We start from the raw sequence: 22,206 nt of genomic DNA on the forward strand, positions 1-22,206 counted from the left end.
TTCCATCAGATTATCAAGTTAGGGTTTTTCCTCATCACTGAATCCTATTGTGAGGCAAAAGACAGAGAGGGACAAAGACAGAGACAGAAAAGTGGGGAAAATAGAGAAAGAGAGACATAGAGAGACAGAAGAGAGGGGAAGAAGAAGAAAAGAGAAAGCGGTGGTGAGAAAGGGTGAGAAAATAGATAACTGTTTCTTTCTAGAGTTTGTTCTTCTGTGCTTCTTGGGATTTTATCATAAAGACCGTCATCATCAGGAGTGGTCCAGAGTTGTAAGCCCAAATAAACTGCTTTAAAATTGCATAGTATTTTTATTGTGTTGCTAGCTACAGAAAGGGTACTAAAATGCTTAGTGTGTTTCAAAAGAGAAAATGTTATTTTCCCAATCATGGCACTGATTTTTGAAGATTCCAGGCCAATGATTTCATAGAATGATTCTTAATTTGTGTATGTCTGATAAAGTCTTGCGATTTCATCCAGGTTAGGCATTTCTGGCTGCAAAGAAATAAAAGTGATGAATTTTTCCTCAAAATACCAGATCTGGCAGGAACATTATATAATGCCTGATTTTACTCATATTGTTTCCTGTTGTGAAGTATGCTTTTTCCTCCCCAAACCTAGTTGCATTTAAAAGAGTAACAGTAAGAAGAGACTCAATGGCATTGGAGGATTATGGCACATGATAGAAAGTATTTTCATTGCAAAATGTATTTTAATGTGTTTTGGGTTTGGACCTGCATGTCTGTAGCTTTTTACTTTCAATAAAGTCACAGAAATAAGAATTCTGAAATATGCTCGGTGTCTGAGACACCGCTGGAACCTGAAGGGACTGACCTGATAAACAGTTCTCTGCACCCAAATCCTGTGGGAGGGAGAGCTAAACCTTCAGAGAGGCAGACATGCCTGGGAAACCAGAAGAGTCTACACTCGGCCCACATCTCTGACTCCAGAGGAAAACACCAAAGGCCATCTGGAACCCTGGTGCACGGAAGCTCCTGGAAAGGGCGGCACAGATCTTCCTGGTTGCTGCCACCGCAGAGAGCTCATAAGCAACAATCCACAAGCAAACTTGAGCCTTGGGACCACAGGTAAGACAAACCTTCCAGCTCCAAGCGACCTGCCTGGTGAACTCAAGAAACAGGCCCACAGGAACAGCTGAAGACCTGTAGATAAGAAAAACTACACGCCTGAAAGCAGAACACTCTGTCCCTATAACTGGCTGAAAGAAAACAGGAAAACAGGTCTACAGCACTCCTGACACACAGGCTTATAGGACAGTCTAGCCTCTGTCAGAAATAGCAGGACAAAGTAACACTAGAGATAATCTGATGGCTAAAGGCAAGCACAGGAACCCAAGCAACAGAAACCAAGATTACATGGCATCATCGGAGCCCAATTCTCCCACCAAAGCAAACACAGAATATCCAAACATGCCAGAAAAGCAATATCTAGTTTCAAAATCATATTTGATCATGATGCTGCTGGAGGACTTCAAGAAAGACATGAAGAACTCCCTTAGAGAAACACAGGAAAACATAAATAAAGAAGTAGAAGCCTACAGAGAGGAATCACAAAAATCCCTGAAAGAATTCCAGGAAAACACAATCAAACAAGTGAAGGAATTAAAAATGGAAATAGAAGCAATCAAGAAAGAACACATGGAAACAACCCTGGATATAGAAAACCAAAGGAAGAGACAAGGAGCCGTAGATACAAGCATCACCAACAGAAAATAAGAGATAGAAGAGAGAATCTTAGGAGCAGAAGATTGCATAGAAATCATCGACTCAACAGTCAAAGATAATGTAAAGAGGAAAAAGCTACTGGTCCAAAACATACAGGAAATCCAAAACTCAATGAGAAGATCAAACCTAAGGATAATAGGTATAGAAGAGAGTGAAGACTCCAAGCTCAAAGGACCAGTAAATATCTTCAACAAAATCATAGAAGAAAACTTCCCTAACCAAAAAAAAAAAAAAAAAAGATACCCATAGGCATACAAGAAGCCTACAGAACTCCAAATAGGTTGGACCAGAAAAGAAACACCTCCTGACACATAATAGTCAAAACACCAAATGCATAAAATGAAGAAAAATATTAAAAACAATAAGGGAAAAAGGTCAAGTAACATATAAAGGCAGAGCTATCAGAATCACACCAGACTTTTCTCCAGAGACTATGAAAGTCAGAAGATCCTGGACAGATGTCATACAGACCTTAAGAGAATACAAATGCCAGCCCAGGTTACTGTATCCTGCAGAACCCTCAATTAACATAGATGGAGAAACCAAGTTATTCCATGACAAAACCAAATTTACACAATATCTTTCTGCAAATCCAGCACTACAAAGGATAATAAATGGTAAAGCCCAACATAAGGAGTCAAGCTATGCCCTAGAACAAGCAAGAAACTAATCGTCTTGGCAACAAAACAAAGAGAAGGAAAGCACAAAAACATAACCTCACATCCAAATATGAATATAACAGGAAGCAATAATACTATTCCTTAATATCTCTCAACATCGATGGTCTCAACTCCCCAATAAAAAGACATAGATTAACAAAATGGATACGCAACGAGGACCCTGCATTCTGCTGCCTGCTTGAAACACACCTCAGAGACAAAGACAGACACTACCTCAGAGTGAAAGGCTGGAAAATCAACTTTCCAAGCAAATGGTCGGAAGAAGCAAGCTGGAGTAGCCATTCTAATATCGAATAAAATCAATTTTCAACTAGAAGTCATCAAAAAAAAATAAGGAAGGACACTTCATAATCATCAAAGGAAAAATCTACCAATATGACTGTCAATCCTAAATATCTATGACCCAAATACAAGGGCACCTACATACATAAAAGAAACCTTACTAAAGCTCAAAACACACATTGCACCTCACACAATAATAGTAGGAAATTTCAACACCCCACTCTCATCAATGGACAGATCATGGAAACAGCAATTAAACAGAGAAATAGACAGACTAAGAGAAGTCATGAACCAAATGTACTTAACAGATATTTATACATCATTCTATCCTAAAGCAAAAGGATATACATTCTTCTCTGCTCCTCATGATACTTTCTCCAAAATTGACCATATAATTGGTCAAAAAATGGGCCTCAACAGGTACAGAAAGATAGAAATAATCCCATGTGTGCTATCAGACCACCATGGCCTAAAGCTGGTCTTCAATAAAAATAAGGGAAGAACGCTCACATATAGGTGGAATTTGAACAATGCTCTACTCAACGATAACCTGGTCAAGGAAGAAATAAAGAAAGAAATTAAAGATTTCTTAGAATTTAATGAAAATGAAGGTACAACATACCCAAACTTATGGGACACAATGAAAGCTGTACTAAGAGGAAAAGTCAGCTCTCAGTGCCTGCAGAAAGAAACAGGGGAGAGCATATGTCAGCAGCTTGACAGCACACCTAAAAGCTCTAGAACAAAAAGAAGCAAATACACCCAGGAGGAGTAGAAGGCAGGAAATAATCAAACTCAGGGCTGAAATCAGCCAGGTAGAAACAAAAAGGACCATAGAAAGAATCAACAGAACCAAAAGTTGGTTCTTTGAGAAAATCAACAAGATAGATAAACCCTTAGCCAGACTAACGAGAGGACACAGAGAATGTTTCCAAATTAACAAAATCAGAAATGAAAAGGGAGACATAACTACAGATTCAGAGGAAATTAAAAAAAATCAGATATTACTATAAAAGCCTATATTCAACAAAACTTGAAAATCTGCAGGAAATGGACAATTTCCTAGACAGATACCAGGTACTGAAGTTAAATCAGGAACAGATAAACCAGTTAAACAACCCCATAACTCCTAAGGAAATAGAAGCAGTCATTAAAGGTTTCCCAACCAAAAAGAGCCCAGGTCCAGACGGGTTTAGTGCAGAATTCTATCAGACCTTCATAGAAGACCTCATACCAATATTATCCAAACTATTCCACAAAATTGAAATAGATGGAGCACTACTGAATTCCTTCTATGAAGCCACAATTACTCTTATACCTAACCACACAAAACTCAACAAAGAAAGAGAACTTCAGACCAATTTCCCTTATGAATATCGATGCAAAAATAGTCAATAAAATTCTAGCAAACCGAATCCAAGAGCACATGAAAACAATCATCCACCTGACCAAGTAGGCTTCATCCCAGGCATGCAGGGATGGTTTAATATACGGAAAACCATCAACGTGATCCATTATATAAACAAAGTGAAAGAACAAAACCACATGATCATTTCATTAGATGCTGAGAATGCATTTGACAAAATTCAACACCGCTTCATGATAAAAGTCCTGGAAAGAATAAGAATTCAAGGCCCATACCTAAACATAGTAAAAGCCAAATACAGCAAACCAGTTGTTAACATTAAACTAAATGGAGAGAAACTTGAAGCAATCCCACTAAAATCAAGGACTAAACAAGGCTGCCTACTCTCTCCCTACTTATTCAAAATAGTTCTTGAAGTTCTAGCCAGAGCAATCAGACAACAAAAGGAAATCAAGGGGATACAGATTGGAAAAGAAGAAGTCAAAATATCACTATTTGCACATAATATGATGGTATATTTTAGTGATCCTAAAGTTCTACCAGAGATGTTGTAAAGCTGATAAACAACTTCAGCAAAGTGGCTGGGTATAAAATTAACTCAAATAAATCAGTAGCCTTCCTCTACACAAAAGAGAAACAAGCCGAGAAAGAAATTAGGGAAACGACACCCTTCATAATAGTCCCAAACAATATAAAGTACCTCGGTGTGACTTTAACCAAGCAAGTAAAAAATCTGTACAATAATAACGTCAAGACTCTGAAGAAAGAAATTGAAGAAGACCTCAGAAGATGGAAAGATCTCCCATGCTCATGGATTGGCAGGATTAATATAGTAAAAATGGCCATTTTACCAAACGCGATCTACAGATTCAATGCAATCCCCATCAAAATACCCATCAAATTCTTCAAAGAGTTAGACAGAACAATTTGCAAATTCATCTGGAATAACAAAAAAACCCAGGATAGCTAGTACAATAAAAGGACTTCAGGGGGAATCACTATCCCTGGACTCAAGCAATATTACAGAGCAATAGTGATAAAAACTGCATGGTATTGGTACAGAGACAGACAGATAGACCAATGGAACAGAATTGAAGACCCAGAAATGAACCCACACACCTATGGGCACTGATTTTTGACAAAGGACCCAAAACCATGCAATGGAAAAAAGATAGCATCTTCAGCAAATGGTGCTGGTTCAACTGGAGGTCAACATGTAAAAGAATGCAAATCGATCCTTGCTTATCACCCTATACAAAGGTTAAGTGCAAGTGGATCAAGGACCTCCACATCAAACCAGATACACTCAAACTAATAGAAAAAAAACTAGGGCAGCATCTCGAACACATGGGTACTGGAAAAAATTTCCTGAACAAAACACCAATGGCTTATGCTCTAAGATCAAGAATCGACAAATGGGATCTCATATAACTGCAAAGCTTCTGTAAGACAAAGGACACTGTGGTTAGGACAAAACGGCAACCAACAGATTGGGAAAAGATCTTTACCAATCCTACAACAGATAGAGGCCTTATATCCAAAATATACAAAGAACTCAAGAAGTTAGACCGCAGGGAGACAAATAACCCTATTAAAACATGGATTTCAGAACTAAACAAAGAATTCACAGTTGAGGAATGCCGAATGGCTGAGAAACACCTAAAGAAATGTTCAACACCTTTAGTCATATGGGAAATGCAAATCAAAACAACTCTGAGATTTCACCTCACACCAGTGAGAATGGCTAAGATCAAAAACTCAGGTGACAACAAATGCTGGTGAGGATGTGGAGAAAGAGGAACACTCCTCCATTGTTGGTGGGATTGCAGACTGGTACAACCATTCTGGAAATCAGTCTGGAGGTTCCTCAGAAAATTGGACATTGAACTACCTGAGGATCCAGCTATACCTCTCTTGGGCATATACCCACAAGATGCCCCAACATATAAAAAAGACACGTGCTCCACTATGTTCATAGCAGCCTTATTTATAATAGCCAGAAGGTGAAAGAACCCAGATGCACTTCAACAGAGGAACGGATACAGAAAATGTGGTACATCTACACAATGGAATATTACTCAGCTATCAAGAACAATGCCTTTATGAAATTCATAAACAAATGGTTGGAACTGGAAAATATCATCCTGAGTGAGGTAACCCAATCACAGAAAAACACACATGGTATGCTTTCATTGATAAGTGGCTATTAGCCCAAATGCTTGAATTACCCTAGATGCCTAGAACAAATGGAACTCAAGACGGATGATCAAAATGTGAATGCTTCACTCCTTTAAAAGGGGGAACAAGAATACCCTTGGCAGGGAAGAGAGAGGCAAAGATTAAAACAGAGACAGAAGGAACACCCATTCAGAGCCTGCCCCACATGTGGCCCATACATATACAGCCACCCAATTAGACAAGATGGATGAAGCATAGAAGTGCAGGCCGACAGGAGCCTGATGTAGATCTCTCCTGATAGACACAGTCCGAATAAAGCAAATACAGAGGCGAATGCGAGCAGCAAACCACTGAACTGAGAATAGGACCCCTGTTGAAGGAATCAGAGAAAGAACTGGAAGAGCTTGAAGGGGCTCGAGACCCCATATGTACAACAATGCCAAGCAACTAGAGCTTCCAGGGATTAAGCCACTACCTAAAGACTATACATGGACTGACCCTGGACTCTGACCTCATAGGTAGCAATGAATATCCTAGTAAGATCACCAGTGGAAGGGGAAGCCCTTGGTCCTGCTAAGACTGAACCCCCAGTGAACATGATTGTTGGGGGGAGGGCTGCAATGGGGGGAGTTTGGGGAGGGGAACACCCATAAAGAAAGGGAGGGGGTGGGATTAGGGGGATGTTTGCCTGGAAACCAGGAAAGGGAATAACAATCGAAATGTAAATAAGAAATACTCAAGTTAATAATAATTTAAAAAAGAGAACATACTGATAGGCATTTTTAAAAAGAAAGAATTCTGTAATACAGAAATATCAAAAATGCCAAATGACACTAGGTCTATACCTTAAGTTTGTTAAACCTTATTGGAGTTGACAGATGTAGAATGTTTGGAAAAGTAAAAACTGTAGGAAATAAAATATTCGGAAATGGACATCAGATTTCAGAAGAAAGTTTGAAACTTTTGCTAAGTTATTTTGGACTATTTGAATTATTGAAATGGTTTGTCTAATTTATGTTACATTAACAAAGTCCTGAAGGCAGCCTGCTCTCACTGTCAGCTCGATTCTGGTGAAGGCATCATGGCACGTGTCAGGAGGAGAGAAAGAGATTACAGAAATTGGCCTCCTGTAGTCTAAGGATACCCCCACAATGGTCCAATTATCCGCCATTAAGCCCTACCTCTCAGGGATTTTGCACCTGTCCCCATGGCATAGGACTTGACCAAGTCCCCAACAGCTGAACCTTTGAGAGGATAAAGGACAGCATGAACTAAGTACTATGAAATGATTTAAAGCTTCAGCTGATTTTAATACTGGTAAATCTATGACCACCACAATGTTTTAAAATATATTGCCAGAACTTGGTAAGTGTACATTCTCTTAAGACATAACATTGAAGAAGTCTTTGCACAATTATTCTTGTTTTTAATGATTTTAGTACCTCACATCAGTGACTTTGGAGTGAACAAACTAGGAGAGTGACATCATCATTGACATGCTTTTCTGTGATGCTCAAGTATAAGATTAGAATAAAAAAAACAATACTTTCACTTTATTGACTCCTATACAGGTGACCTTAAAGACATCTATGAACGCCAAAGTAATCTACTCTAAAGTCTTCTTCTCTGTAGTATAAGGACATTGGATCACCTGGAGCACAATCTCTGATATATGACTCAGGAAAGCAGTTTTTTAAAGAGTGGCTATTCCTATTTGTTTTTTCCAATACTCTTGTTAAGGAAGCTGTTATAAGAAACTGGAAGGATAGAGTCATTTTCCTATTGTAGTACTCTAATTTGGGTTGTCCAATATCTTTAACTCTGGCTTTGTGACATAGGTGTCCCTGGAGGGGAAATTTTTTCAAATCTGGTAGGCCCCAAACTGAAAATAGAGTAACTGCTCCTGAAAGATGTTTTCTGTTTAAACTGCAGTTCTGAAGCATTGCCTCCTTTTTATGTATTGTATCTTCCCAGGCTAATGTATTTTAAAGGGTTTATTGCCTAACAGTATTGAACAATATTTGTATCATTTCTTGCCACACCCACTCCTGTAGAGGCTGTGTGACATGAAGTTCTTGTGCTTCGTTTCTATCCAGAACAGAGGCATGTGTCTAGAATGGCTTGACCTCCTGGAGGTCCCTGGCAGTCTCTCTACAAAAAGATGATGACTAGGGTCTATGCTTGTGGTGGAGGTGCCTTCTGTGTTTTAGCCTTGGTGATCTTAGCAATTTTAAGTCTGTCAACAATATCTGATTTTAAAAATATAGCAGTGTGGGAAGATGGTCATGTACCTTTAGATGTCTCAGGAACTGAAAGTTCAGAGACGGAAACGTCTCACACCATCATGATCATGATGAACTCAATGGCTGCAATGAGTTCAACTGCTACACCCATTAGTTCACAGTAAATAGGAGAAAAATTAATTGCAGTTACTAACAACATGACTGTTCCAAAAAAGCCTTTTCCCCCTTCTGGGAAAGTTTTGTTTAACATGATTCAAAATAGTAATGATTCTTTTAGAAAGATCATAGACAAGTTCCAACAAGTTGAACAAACTTATCAAGAGTTAACTATGGTTACAAAAGTTTCCTTATTATTCTGAGGGGCCATAAATATAGAGTTTAAACTTTATTATAAAGTTTAAACAAACTTTGTACAAAGATGAATGATGAATGCATACCTGGTGCCCACAAATCTGGCAGTATAATAGCAGTTTTATTTAAAATATTGTTTGAAGTTGAGAACAATTTCCTAGACTGTATGTTTAGCTTTCCTCTCTGCACAGGATGGGGTAATGAATAAGAGCTGGATGATTGCCAATTATGATGTACCTGTTCTAACTGCTTAAATATACTCCAAGAAGTAAAGCTTTTTGCAGTAGCACACACCTCGAGTTTGTGTCTGTCTGTTACGCCGAATCCATTCTCTACCTGAAATCCAAGCCTTGGTCCCTCTGCTGACACACTCCCCTGGGTGGTCTGCGGCAATTTCTGAAAATTGCCCTGCCTTTTGGACAAGCTCATTATGTATACCAGAGAAGTGGTGAAACGTTCATTGCTTGAGTCATTATAAATATGTCGGCCCAAGAACTCACTATGACTCTTTAGGCAGCCGTATTTTTTTCATGTTGGATTTCTCAGTCAGATAAAACAAACAAACAATCCAGCAATACCTATCGTGGCCTTACTTTATTTTTTACAGATTGTTTCTAACTGGAAACCTCAAGTGTGAGTGAGCTGAGAGAAAGGATAAAGGTACATAGGAAATCAGAAAGTTCAAACACTGTAAATAACCATGTACTGTCCCATTGTAACATGTATGAGGCCCACACTAATTGTCCCTGTCTTAATGCTCATTCATTCTCTTGAGCTTCTATGTCCTTATTTTGCTTAAATTCACTGAAATGAACAGAGATAGCTGGGTCTATGGATTGTATTTATCATTAGGGCTAAATCTAGCACTTAAAATCAATCAGGATAAATTTTGATTATTAAATGCATTTCTATGATAGCTGTAACACACTGTCACAAAGTAGATTAACTGGTTAAGGAATCAATTTTGTCATAAATTTGGGTGTTGTATGACCAGGAACACAGGGTATCTTGCCACTCTGAGCAAGCTAAGGAAAAATTTGACCCAGACTTGCTTTCGTGGCTTTCAGAATACCTGTAGCATGTTTGGATTTTGCTGTCTTACTCCTATGTCTGCCTTTATCCTCACATATTCTTCCTACATATCTCCCTTTTTTCAACTTGTCCTATCATATAAGAACACACATGACATTAAATTATAAAACCCTCCTATTCTATTATGACATCATCTTCATTTAGCAATTTATTTCTGCATTTAGTCTATTACCAAATGAGGTCATATTCTGCTGTACTGGGTTAAAGGACTATAATAAATGAATTTGGGTGATATAGTTCAATTTATAACAATTATGTCCAAGAAAATGATTGTATATTTTTCTGTCTACTTGTTCTGTTATGGCTTGTCTCCAAGGCAAAGTCAAATCTCTGCTGGGCAATTTTGCAATTCTTTTTCCTGTTTTGTGTGTTTAGCTATCATTGTTAATTCCCTTTAGTTACATTGTCAGAACATATTCCAAAGAAATAAAGCTAAAATAGGTAACTCTAATGAATATTTTCTTTGTTTCTTGACTTCTTCTTGTTTCAAAGAGCACAGTGTATTGTCTCTTCTCCATCTCTTTGTCTTATTTCCATTGGTCAGATTTCTATTATTATAAGTAAAAGTGTCTATAATTTTTGCTCAGACAACATGTTATTACAAGTACATGGCATGTCTTACAAGGATGTGACATTTATGTACAACTTTCCCATTTATAGCTAACTTTCACTTTCTTAAAAATGCATTAGTCAAGTAAAACTATTTCAACTGAGTGAGTAATTCCATGACCCTATTGATCATGGTAAGTAGGTCCACTTTATTTTAAAATATTTTAAGCCTATGGTAGATTTTACTTATACCTTGTGATTTAGAACAAGAAAATTTGTTTTGAATTGTAGTTGTCAATTGTTCTTTTGGTGTAAAATGGCTTAGAAATAATTGTAACCCTTATCTGTCTGTAAGGACCAATGTTTTATCTGACATCTGAATTTTAAATCAATATATTGTTAGTGCTTTGCAATATAATGGCTTATAGGCACCTGAACTTCGAAGTGTAAATCTAAACTTCATTGATGGTAATAGTGAGCTAATGTTCTCATTTTTTAATGTGCTCCAATTTAAGTTCTTAATGCTGTGGCTGATAATTTATTTCTAATTTTGTAGCTGTAAATGATCAAGGTATTTGAGGTAAAATGGGATGGCTCTGTTTTGTTTTGTTTTGTTTTGTTCTGTTTTTCCCAAATAACTGTATCACATTTGAATCTATGATGATCAGGAATAACCTTCTCTTGATAGCAAATCAATGAGTCCATGGACACCTCAACATTATGTAAGGACTTACATATTTCTGGCTTGCTAGGTAACCCCTGAGACCAATGCTAGCTGTTTTCATTTCTGCACCAGTTTTTATCTAAGGAAACTGGAGGTGATAAGGATTTCATTGTCTTTACAGGAAATGTGGAATGGCTGTTCGTCGAGAGAAGATGGAAGAATTCAGATTGTCTCTGGTTACTGATAATTATTTCACACCTCATTTATAGGCTAATAATGATTAATAATGATTTTCTATGGTTAAAAGATAGATGAAATAACTCCTCATTAATACCTGGAGATGTTTGACTGTGAGTCCATTATATTTTAAATGGTATGTTGTAAAATTCTTTCCTCAACCAGACCTTGGAGTGGAACAAATATCTTTATTCCACCTATAAAGAATGACATCCAGGCCACTAAGATGGTTCAATGGATTAAAGAGTTTATAGACAATGTGACACTGTTATTTCCATCTCTGGAATTTACATAGTGAAAGAAAAGAACTGATAACATTAAGGTGTCTTCTGACCTCTTCATTTACTTCATGATACATATGAATAACTTTCAGACACAATATCAATGTAAAAGAAACCTAAAACCTCCCTAGTAATCTCTTTTATTACTATAAAACAGTCACATAAGGATATATAAAACTTCTTTCTGAAGCCATGTGTTGCCAAATAAAAATTCCAGATCCAGATGTGAGATACCTTTCCCTAAGTTGTTGGTCATAAATGTCCAGTATCCAAAACAATACAGACTATTCCCATTACTTTTCATTATCCATCAAAATTTGATGTGAAGTAATTGCTGATGATTCTAATCAGAGTTGTCATAAGACATGAAGAAATCAAGTTTCTGCTGACACTGAATTTTCTTACAGCTGATTGCCTTTTATGTCATCAAAAAGGGTCTATGTAGGCTTCTATGTGAAAAAGATGCCAGTAAGAGTTTTACCCAGCTGAGCCTGTGAGGGACAGTATGACCAGAGGTGGAAGGCAAAGTTATGGGCACAAATGCTATGGAGTACTTCCTTCTTAGGTTTTAGGTTCATGTGTCTAAACGTGGACCTCACCAAGAACTCATGTCTTGTGTGTTCACAACATCCCTATTGATGAACCTACTTCTTAAACACTGGTAAATGTATGTAATACTAAATTATCTTTTCTATCCATGCAGATTTCAGATCTCATTAGAGATATTTTTCAATGGGACCTCCATATTACCCCAACTCATGGATCAGGTGCCATCACAGAAGAGAAGATAGAAAAGTAGAGAGAATTCTAAGTTCTTCCACAGAACTCACATACTCAGAAGAGAATGGTTTCATATCTCTTCTGAATGTGACAGGACTGCTGTATGCAAGAAGTAATAGCTGTGGTTGCCTACACAAGAGCTACGCAAGATCCAAACAGCCAACATTTAACCATGGAGGGAGAAAGGATTAAGGAGCTCTAACCCAGATAGCTAATGGCATTTAGAGGTCAGAATTTACTTCTTTAAGAGTGTTAATTCTTGTAGGAAAACTGTGTTCAAGCAATGCCTCCACATGCAGGAGTATATGGGAAGCATAATTTGGATTTGATGAGTTCTGTTTTATTGTTTTAACCAAAAAAGACTCTAGACAAATGCAGGTATATATAGTAAGAGTTAGGGGGGGAAGATTTGAGAATTAATAGGTTCCAATACATTTATGAAATTGCAAAAATATTTAATAAATTTTATAATCTACAATCTTTAAAAACAACATCTTTTCAATATATCCTACTTCCGTTAATTTTCCCAAGAATTGAAAAGGTAACAGTGAGGTTTTGTTTTTAACAAAAGTAGAAGTTTTTACATAGGGAGGATTTTCTGTGGAGAAACCAGGTTGCCCAGCAATCTGTCTCCTAGCTGTGATGCTAGCAGTTCCTGCTGTGAAGAAAGCATGCAGATTTGAAAGGACAGACAAAGGAAGGACAAGACACAAGAAGCAATACACAGGCTTTACTAGGATCCACAGACCCTCACACGTTGATCTTCACATGAATTTGCTAATTGACCTAGTCAAATACCTTGTAAATATTGGTTCTGTAGACTATTTATTTCATGATAGACCTTTGTTTTGTTTTTAATTGAGGTATCCTTAGACTCCATTTCATTGAGCATAGATTCCACAATCTCTGTACTTTGTACTTGTACATACTCCATAGCATGTATTTGTACTACAATCACAATCCTATACAGTCCTGTTCACATACAAAACAAGGAGAAAATAAACTTAAAAAACAAAGAACAAAAATAGCAAGCACATGTGCCTTAAGAGCCAGGTGGATTTGAGTTTAACTTGTAAACTTAAGGTGTTCATGTTGTGGGTAAATATTCTGAGACACACTGTTCAATATTTCTGAACGTGGATTTATTTACTTTGTAATGCAGTAATCTTGAAATATTCACAGAAGCTTAAACTTCTGCTCTCATTCACACACAGGATATTGGAATGTCCTGTCCGTGGTGCTGAACATGTCAGGCTGGCCTCCTATCTTCTGTTGCTCACTGCAAGGCTATTCCTTTAACAGCTCCTCATTTTCTTGTGTCCATTTGTCCTATAACTTTGGGATCTGCTGAAAAAATTTCCTTATTGTAAATTCCTTAGGGGGTGAAATTTGTCAGCTTTACCTCTCTCATGTCACCAGGGCTTTTTATTATGATAGAAAGGATCATACTTATTACTTATTCACTGGAATTCTCACAGCCTGAAACTTGGAGCAAATATCTTTCCTGAATAATAACAAATAGTGCTTTATGAATAATCACTATCACCTATGTTTCTGACTATACCATGTCAGCCAAATACTCATTCTCATTTTGCACATAAAGCAATTAGGAGCATTTAAATAATATGACTTTGATAATATATATTTGATGTGCTTAACGTTAGTTTTTATCTGAGCCACTATGACTTTAGATATTGTTATTTTAGTTTTTAGTCTGTCTGTCTTTCTGGCTATTTCTGTATCTATCTATTAATTATCTGTCATCTATTTTTCACCTATATAGGTACATGGTATGTGCAGATGTATAGAAACAAGAAGAAGATGTAGGACATCATTTTCTGTAATCCTTCACTTTATTATGTAGCAACTGTCTGTCACTGATTTTAGAGCTAAATGGGACACTGCCAGCACTATTGATCTCTCATGCTCCCATTCTCACAGTGTTGGGGTTGTAGAGACATGTGTACTCATGTCTGAGTTTTGTTCTCTTTGATGGTGTTGAGTTCAGGTTTTCACAACTGCACATGAAGCACTATTACCTACAGGACTGTTTCCTAAGGGAGGATCCTATTTGTGATCTTCATTTCCAAACCTCTGAAGAAAAGACCTTATAAAATTTGTGATTTTGTAATGTGCCATTCAAATATTTCATTAGTTCATCATTAATGAGTGAGTCCCTTTTATAGTTATACAAACTGTACCATTATGGGTTGCTTCCAATCAACAGCTCTTCTCTTGAGCAGTCACTGTAGGATGCAAAGTTCTTCTATTATTGCCCCAGGAGAGTGGTAGATCAAAGACATTTTTAATGGTGAAGACAATTGGACTAGTTTACTGTAAACCATTTTGCCTCGCAAAAAATCACATAGACACTTTCTGAGTTATATTTTAACATAGGTGCTAGGGCTTTTAAAACAATCAGTATTTGACCCATTTTAGTTTATGCAAACCATTTCACAGGCTATGCCCTGACAAGATGACTTCTTTCAGAGGAAATAAGAATGGGATTTTAAAACAAAGAGTCACTACCCCAATTGATTTAGATTGCTCTATTTCTTTCACACTTTTATTAATAATGACGAAGATCTAATCATGATGCCAATGCATTTATAGAAACTGCAGAAAGGTATTTTTCTTTATCTCTTCATAATTGTAGCACTTGTCTACATTCTGTTAACTAAAATGAACCACTGTTTTTATAGGTACAACCTTGACAAATCAGAAAACCCTGTACTTTGCTTTGTGACTCATAACTATAATTTATAGATGAACTTGTACATGTTAGCCTCAGCATCATCAATAACTTAAACAATAGTTTGACTTCAGATTCTCTTCTAATGCATGCATGCTTTCCTTATTAAAAAAATTCCCGGCCTTGTCTGTTTCTTAATTTTAACCTTGTGACTAAGACCTCACAAAGATTCTTACAGAAAATTCTTACTACATACCTTGATTTTATTCATAATAATTAACAAGAGGGAATACACAGAAAGTTTTTTCTTTTTATAGCAAACTGATCAAGCTGGAGTTTCAAGCAACTGATTTATGTTGTTGGTTTCCTGAGATCAAGACAAGAATGGATAAAGCTGTAGACAATAGAATTCATGCTATTGAATAAATAAATTTTTCCACTAGGTGGCAATGTTGATTCATCCACTCATGAAGTTTAAGGAAAATTTTATCTTTCTGATAGCAGTGAGATGTGAGTTTTTCCTTATTATTATTTTTTAATATAATGAAAACTCCTACATAGGAAAAAAAGCTGATTTGGGCAATTCTGAACTTGAAAAATGGGTTCTTCTCACCACTGGAAGGGTTATAAATAACTCTGTACCAAGTATGTGACTTTTTGTCATGCAAACAAGAAGGGTGATGACACATATAACTTACATCTGGATTCGATAGGTTTAGAACAAGTTGGGGTTCCCCCAATCTCATTTGCTGTTTATGTTTGAGGACTCTTACATATACAACTTATATTGCTGAAAAACCTTCCACCTAGAATTGGCTTCTTTGGTAATCAGACAGTCTGGAGTGCCTAAAGAATACAAATTTCCATTAGCTTTTATATCTATCTGGAGATGAGAATTACAGTAGAAACCTTAGGATCTCTTATTATGCTTGGTGGCTATTTAACAGTGTCAGGTCTTGGCGAACCAGGTCAAATTGTGAGGTTGAATGTGCAGCAAAGCAACCTTGAGGGATGAAGTAATGTCTCTAGCAAACAGTAGATTTGCTTTTATTTACATGAAGTCATTGATCACCATCTTCCATGCTCACTGTTCTTCCTTTTTTAGTTCACACATTTATCATGGAGCTTTGGCCCAGTCCTATTCAAAATTTGGAAACTGAGAACTTTATGAAAGTGAACATAATTATTTAGTTATTTCTTTTGCCATGAATGAACCAACCAACCAGTCAACCAACCAAACAAACAAACAAATCTCAAAAAACTTTTTGTCTGAAATAACCTCCCACTTGCAGAAATAGTTTATCTTAGATAATATAAAGGACTTTTACCTCAAAATCTGTTGTACTGTATCATTGTTATGGCAAAGTAGATTTTATTTTAGAATGGGTCTACAAAGTACATTTCCTTTTGTCTGTATTATTCTGATACAAACAAAGTGATACAAGCCTGAAATCTTAGTTAACTGGTATGGGGAAGCAGGAGGATCATATATATGAGATCTATCTGTGCTACAGAATGTGCTCAAGGCCAGCCTTGGTAACTTAGTGATACCCATACCAAAATTAAAAGGAAAAGAAAGATGACTGGTTATAACTCACTAATAAATATGTGTCTAGCATACTCAAGGCCCTGGGTTTAACCTTTAGCAACACAAGAAAATATACACAAATACACAATCAAACATACACATGCATACATACACATACACACACTCACATACACATACACACATACACACACACAGGGGGAGGAAGATAGAGGGAGAGAGGGAGATAGGGAGAGAAAGAGAGAGATAGATAGATAAATAGAGAGAGAGAGATTTTGATAAATCTCTTGAGTACATCTGGAAAGTTTAAAAAAGGAACAACAGTTGTGAAAGATGAAAAATATTAATATAAGTGCCACAGTGGCACATATTCTATTATGTTTATAGAGGCCTTATTTGTGATAGCCAGAAGTGGAAAACAACTCAGATGTCCCAAGATAGAAGAATGGATATGTGTATCCATTGTATGCAATGTGGTTCATTTACACAATGGAATACTATTCAGCTATTAAGAACAAGGACATCCTGAGTTTTTCCAGGCACATGGATGGAACTAGAAAATTTTATCCTGAGTGAGGTAACTCAGACTCTAAAGTACATGCATGGTATATACTCATAAACAACAACAACAACAACAAAAACAACAACAACAACAACAACAAAACACAACAGAACAAAAAACAAACAAAAAAATCAAGTACAGCATACCCAACATACAGTCCACAGAACTCAAAAAGGTGAACAAGCTGAGAGTTCCAAGTGAAGACGCTTCAGTACCACTTAGGAGGGAGAAGAAAACAACCACAAGGGGGAGAGAGAAAACAACCTGGGTGGGGGAACAGGATGGGACTGGAAGGGGAGAGAGGAGAACATGATCAGGGTTTGGGTTGGAGGAAAAGGACTGAATCCCTAAGGGTCAGCAGAAAGAATGGAAACAGGTGACTTCGGGAGGTAGGAGGATGGAAGGTCCCTCCAGCATATTGCAGAGACCAGGGAGATAAGAGATTCTCAGTCAGGATGATATTTTCTAGTTCATTCCATTTGCCTATCAATTTCATGAACTCATTGTTTTTGATAGCTGAGTAATATTCCATTGTGTAGATCTACCGCATTTTTTTAATCCATCCCTCTGTTGAAGGGCATCTGGGTTCTTTCCAGCTTCTGGCTATTATAAATAAGGCTGCTATGAACATAGTGGAGCATGTGTCTTTGTTGTATGCTGGAGCATCTTTTGGGTATATGCCTAGGAGAGGTATAGCTGGTCCTCAGGTAGTGGAATGTCCAATTTTCTGAGGAACCTCCAGACTGATTTCCAGAGAGGTTGTACCAGTTTGCAATCTCGCGAACAATGATGGAGTGTTCCTCTTTCTCCACATCCTCTCCAGCATCTACTGTCATCTGAGTTTTTTTATCTTAGCCATTCTGACTGGTGTGAGGTGGAATCTCAGGGTTGTTTTGATTTGCATTTCCTTGATGACTAAGGATGTTGAACATTTCTTTAGGTGCTTTTTGGCCATTAAATAATCCTTAGCTGAGAATGTTTTGTTTAGCTCTGCACCCCATTTAGTGAGTGAACCCAATCACAGAAAAACACACTTGGAATGCACTCATTGATAGGTGAATATTAGTCGAAAAGCTTGAATTACCCATGACGCAATCCACAGACCACAGGAAGCTCAAGAAGAAGGATGACCGAAGTGCAGATACTCCCACTTCTTCTTAAAAGGGGAAAAATATCCATGGGGGGGGTATGGAAGCAAAGTTTAGAGCAGTAACTGAAGGAATGGTCATTCAGAGCCTGACCCACATGTGGCCCATATATATACAGCCACCAAAACTAGATAAGATTGATGAAGCTAAAAAATGCATGCTGAAATGGACTGGATATAGATTTCTCCTGAGAGACACATCCAACACATGTTCAATACAGAAGTCAATGCTAGCAGCAAACCACTGAACTGAGAACAGGACCCCCTTGAGGGGAATTAGAGGAAAGATTGAAAAAGTTGAAATTGCAACCCCATAAGAACAACAATGCCAACCAACCAGAGTTTCCAGGGACTAAACCACTACCGAAAGACTATACATGTACTGAATGAGGGCTCCAACTGCATATGTAGCAGAGAATAGCCTTGTTAGGGCACCAGTGGAAGTGGAAGAACTTGGTCCTACCAAGGTTGGACCCCCGGTGCAGGGGAATTTGGGAGGGCAGTAAAGGGGATGGATGAGGGAATACCCGTATGGGGGAGGGGAAGGAGAAGGGGATAGGGACTTATGGACAGGAAACTGGGAAAGGGAATAATATTTGAAACGTAAGGAAAGAAATATATCTAATAAAAGAAAAGAAAAACAAAGAGACTCTCGGGACTCAAAGGAGAAGACCCTAGATGAAATGCCGTAGAGTTGAGAGAGGGAACTTGTAGAGTCCATCTTCAGCAGAAAGACAGGGTATCAAGTGAGCGATGGGGTTGCCACAATAAAAACTCTGACCTATAATTTTACTTGTCTGAAAGAACTGCAGGGATGGAAATGGAGCAGAGCCTGAGGAAAGATTGTCCAGGACAGGCCCAAAGTCTAATCCAACTCAAAGGGAGGCCTTAAGACCTGACACCATTACTGAGGTTATAGGGCACTCACAAAAAGGGACCTACCATGCCTGCCCTCCAAAAGAAACAACACGCAGCTAAGAGACAATGCAGATATTTGCACCCAACGAATGAAGAGAAGCTGCTGACCCCTCTGGTTGAAAAAGGGAAAAGCTGGAGGAAGCCGAGGAGGAGGATGACCCTATAAGAGGACCAGCAATTTCAATTACCCTGGACCCCCAAGATCTCTTAACACTGGATCACCAACCTGGCAGCATAAACCAGCTGAGATGAGGCCTCCAATATATATATACAACAGAGGACTGCCAGGTCTCGATTTAGTCAGAGAAGATGCATCTAACCCTCAAGAGACTGAAGGCCCCAGGGAGTTTAGCGGTCTGGTTGGGGTGCATGGCGTGGGGATATTTTTGTGGAGACGGGAGGTGGGTGGGGATGGTGGACCAGGGAGAGAAAAAAATCTGGAGTGTAAAAATGAATGAATGAATGAATAAATAAATAAATAAATAAATAAATAAATAAATAAATAAATAAATAAATGAATGTACTTTAGAGGGGAAAAATGACTCCTTAAAAAATAATTTTGGGGATATAGTCCTTTGGCTAAATTTCATTTTCTATGCAGTTTATGTTGATAATGTAGATGGGCATCTCCAAGAAAAACATTAAGAAAATAATTAGTAATCTTGCAAATCCCATGATGGCCTCTTCTCTTCTGACATCTCATGTTCCTACGCTGTCCAGTGTGTCAGTTCCCGTTGACTTCTCACTTGTTTTCTACAGTTTTAAAATAGCATTTCCTACCTGTTAAAAGTGCTTTTTTTCTGCTTTCCTGTAAAAATGTTGGAGATTGCACCTCTCCCAACAATGTTTTCATCTTAATTTCTCTTTAATTTGTCAGCAATGTCAGGACAGAAAAAGTGCCATATTCTTGCAATGAGCACCAGAGGGTGAGTGAGCTGTAAATTCCTGTAAATGTCTACTTTAACCCTCCTCTCCTGTCATGTAAAAATAACCACAGCACCTGTTCATCTTTCCTCAAGTTTGGGGTGAGAATCAATAGAAAGAGCAAAAGTTCTATGGCATTTCAGCTGCAGAGTATGAGGAATATTAATTACACACAACATGCACAACATTGATGCTTTGTGTAAAGGAGACTTTGAAATAAAATATATGTTCAATTCACTGTAATTATATTGCTATTATAGCTATTTCTTGGTTTATGCATTTAGAATACATTTAACTAGAAAAAAGATGAGGTCGAAACAAAGATTAGGAATTCTCTATGTACATCAGCTACATATGTGCAGATGGCATAGGTCCATCCCATTCATGTTCTCTGGTTGGTAGTTCAGTCTCTCTGAGTCCTTTGCTCCCAGGTTAGTTGATGCTGTGGGAATTCTTTTGCTATCATTGACCACACTAGCTTCTTGAAACCCTGCCCCATCCATAGAAATTCCAAAGCTCCACTTAATGTTGGGTTTGGGCCTCTGCCTCAATTTACACTATTTGCTAGGTGAAGCTTTTCTTAAAACATTTATACTAGGCTCCTGTCTGCAAGTACAGAATATAATTAATAGTGACAAACTCATGGCATAGATCTCAAACAGGGACAGTCTTTAGTTGGTGCTTCCCACAAATTGTTCTCCATCTTTTACCCATTGACATCTTGTAGATAGGACAAATTGTGGGTCTATGGTTAAAGTGGGAGCAGGCACTCTCTCTGACTATATTGTCTGTCTTTGGGTTCCTTTCCCCTAGCTGGACTTTAATCTCTAACTCTATAGAGGATGAACGCATTTTTTTCTGCAACTCTATATGCCGAGGCTGGTTAATATCCATGGGGGCCCTCCCCTTTTCTGAGGAGGGGAGGGTGGGTGAATGAGGTGTGTATTGGGCAGGAGGCAAGGTGAGAGGGAGGGCCTGGAAGGAGAAGAGGGAGGGGAAGCTGCGATGGGGATTTAATAAAAGGAATAAATTTTTTATGTAGTTGCAATCTTGGATGACAATTTTCATTTTTCTGAGCTGTTTATTAAATATAGGACCTTATATCCAATCTGACAGGACATTCAATTCAGTAATTCCATTGGTACTCCAAGAATATGCATTATTATCACCCTGTGGTGATTTTAATATAGGCCATCTGGAACTCCATATTGATTAAATACTGTTATAATCTTGGTTTATAGAAATTCCTGACAATGATGCCCTTCAAAACTGTGTGCATCTAATTCAATGGTATCCTCTTTCTTGCCATCTCAGTGTTTCAAGTAAACCACTGGACTACTCTGGGTCTTTCCCCCTATATTAATTCCCAGCTTTGCACAAGTAAGTTCCACAAATTGAGAGGTCAAAATGTCATGGACCTTCATCCAGAGGCTAGAGTTCTAAATTCAAGGTGTTATAAGGGCCAATATCCTTTAGAAGTCTACAGCTCAAGTCTTCCTTGTCTATTTAAGATTCTCGAGGTCATGGGAAACATTTAGCAATTGTCTTTTGCAGTTGGATAATTCTAGTTTCTGTCTTCATTTTATGGCTTCTTCTCTATTTTTTCTACCTTTCAAATGCATACTGAGCTCAGGGATCATCCTAATCTAATATCATCTCACTTTAAGTCAATTTGCAAAACAAAACAAAACAAAACAAAACAAAATCCTGTGTCCCAGAAAAATTGTATTTATTACTTAAAACTATTGAAAGGGATACTTCCCCAGCCATTATGGTTCTCACAGAGATATTCTATCCTTATGACAATTAATTGAATTAATGATTAATTTTCATTATTCATTAAATTGGTAGTTAATTTTATTGGTAATTTCATTAATAACCAAATCCATGGGCTTGATGACATTTGAAAACACTACTTGTATGCTGGTGATAGATTGTTAGTGAATTAGGTTTTTTCTTTCTTAAGTATG

Source organism: Rattus norvegicus, chromosome 14 (genome assembly GCF_021556685.1).
Source record: "Rattus norvegicus strain SHRSP/BbbUtx chromosome 14, alternate assembly SHRSP_T2T, whole genome shotgun sequence".
Taxonomy (NCBI): Eukaryota; Metazoa; Chordata; class Mammalia; order Rodentia; family Muridae; genus Rattus; species Rattus norvegicus.